Below are 2,500 nucleotides of genomic sequence, written 5' to 3'. Positions count from 1 at the left end.
ATGGCACCGAAATCAATCCAATGCAATCACACCACGATCCAATTTTTCTAATAAATGAAGTTAATAATGATGTGTAGAACTATCTAGTGAAGAATGGGACAAGCAAGAAGAGGCCAGCCAGTCAGGCAACAACCCTCAATGTACACATTCATTTCAGGAATCCGAGAACCGTGAACACACAGCATAATAATAACAATGGACTACTATAGGACCTGACTGCTTACGCCCAAAGACGAATGGGACGACACACTTGAATGAATAATTGAAAGGGTGGGGCGCGCACTGGCTGAGGCAAAGACGGACACGCAAAAAATCTCCAAACACAATCACATACACACATTCACAGACACACATATACACACACACACACCTATAACTGATCACACACGAAAAAAACCACACACATACACACGCACACCAATAACTGATCACACACAAAACACACACATACACACACATACACACAGACACACAAACACATTCAATCAAACATGAACTTAACCCAAGATCCCTCCAACTTTACAACCACATCGATTCTCAAACAATAGGAAAACCCAACAGTCATCGAGAATAACATTTGAACAAGAACGGCTGTTAGGTAAACTTGTCTTCAACTCCAGTGAATGAAATACTTAAGGGAGTGGAATATTTCATAGATAAATTTTAAGTACAGTGGCTGAACTGGTAGAACGTGGTATTCGCTGGCCGAATACACATGATATCCACTTTTTTTATCAGCCCCCACCCACCCTTCTCCACCGAGCTATGAATGGATAACTAGGTCTAATTTAGAACTGGCAGAATACAATGTATAGATAGTATGCGCTTGGCTTAGAAGCTCATAACATTGCCATCCGGAAGTATAACGGACTAACACACAAAACTCTGTGTATCCATGAACGTTTATAGTCAGGTTAATACAGTTCAGTGAGCATTACTCATAAACGCGGATGGCAAAAAACAATAATAAAGACATGAGTGACGTCATCTTCGAACTATCTATAACAGAGTAGCGTTTTGTCTAAAGGGTGACAAGTACTCTCAGTGAGCTTCAATTTGTCATTGTCATTTCACTCTACCCAATCCAGATTAATCTCCTCCTGCGCGTGACTTAATGCTCTAACAGACTGAAAACATATATGTGACCCTCGCCTCAAAACGGTAATATGTCGGGATGATCAAGGTGCTAAAAATTGAATTTATAGCCAGAAATATCGGACTTTCGTTGAGTTTTTATGTTTTATTGAAAAGAATGAATACCATATTTTACTGTGCCAATTAGCGATCATTCCAATTTTTGACCAGTTTAAATTTAATTTGACTTTATAACATCGTGTTCATCCCGACATAATACCGTTTTGAGACGATAGGTCACATAATATATGGTGTTCCAACGAACCTAATTACAGTCAGAAAGTCTAGAAAATATTAATATTCAACTTGGTCGAATACCCACGGGGTGTCTTGAGCTCACAACACGACCTAAATGTTGTCAGAAAGTTGGAGCCAGATATTAGACATCTCGATGGCATGTAGAAAATACTTTTTTTTTTCGTCCATTTGGAGATGGAAGTTAAAACGAATGTTCCTTAATGAAAATTGCACTAGAGCTTAATTTGATACATGTCTTGTCACTTGTGCTTAATTTACGTTGTTTTGTTGGGGGGTTTTTTCCCATAATACACCATGGTGTTTATAGAAGACAAGAGTTGCGTATTTTAAAAAATAAAACATTGAAACGTCATATCCTTAGTTGGATTAGATCAATAAATTAAAGACAAAGATTTTACCAATTTTAATGGCTATATTCTTGAAAAATAAAAGAAAAAGAAAAAGAGCCGTCAAATTGGTTGACTTGATAAGAATGAACTCCACTTACCATTCAAATTAGATCTCTGTTAAATATTCCCTATAATGTTGCAGTGATAAAAGCTGTAGAAGTTAAATATTCCCTATAATGTTGCAGTGATAAAAGCTGTAGAAGTTAAACATTCCCTGTCATGTTACAGTGATACAAAGAGGGTAGAAGTTAAAAATTCCCTATAATGTTACAGTAATACAAAGCATGTAGAAGTTAAACATTCTCTATAATGTTACAGTGATACAAAGCTTGTAGAAGTTAAACATTCCCTATAATGTTACAGTGATACAAAGCATGTAGAAGTTAAACATTCCCTATAATGTTACAGGGATACAAAGCATGTAGAAGTTAAACATTCCCTATACTGTTACAGTGATACAAAGCATGTAGAAGTTAAACATTCCCTATAATGTTACAGGGATACAAAGCATGTAGAAGTTAAACATTCCCTATAATGTTACAGGGATACAAAGCATGTAGAAGTTAAACATTCCCTATAATGTTACAGGGATACAAAGCATGTAGAAGTTAAACATTCCCTATAATGTTACAGGGATACAAAGCATGTAGAAGTTAAACATTCCCTATAATGTTACAGTGATACAAAGCTCCTAGAAGTAAACATTCCCTATAATGTCA

General features: G+C 36.2%; 2 protein-coding genes across 3 annotated transcripts in view; both read right to left on the bottom strand.

Moving 5' to 3' along the window:
• The window catches only part of LOC144981018 (filamin-A-like), a 195,251-nt gene extending 195,079 nt beyond the window's left edge, over positions 1-172 (bottom strand). Inside the window, exon 1 of the mRNA XM_078929085.1 lies at positions 1-172. This exon is cut by the window's left edge and continues 57 nt beyond it. The gene's annotated coding sequence lies outside the window, so the exon portion shown is untranslated.
• Positions 1-2,500, bottom strand: part of LOC144981017 (dnaJ homolog subfamily C member 3-like) — a 516,589-nt gene that overhangs the window by 181,115 nt on the left and 332,974 nt on the right. The gene's annotated exons all lie outside the window — the stretch shown is intronic.

This window comes from Berghia stephanieae, chromosome 10, assembly GCF_034508935.2.
Source record: "Berghia stephanieae isolate SIO BIC M18660-M18661 chromosome 10, UCSD_Bste_1.3, whole genome shotgun sequence".
Taxonomy (NCBI): domain Eukaryota; kingdom Metazoa; phylum Mollusca; class Gastropoda; order Nudibranchia; family Aeolidiidae; genus Berghia; species Berghia stephanieae.
Note: the sequence above shows the minus strand (reverse complement) of the source record. Positions and strands in the feature narration are given on the sequence as shown.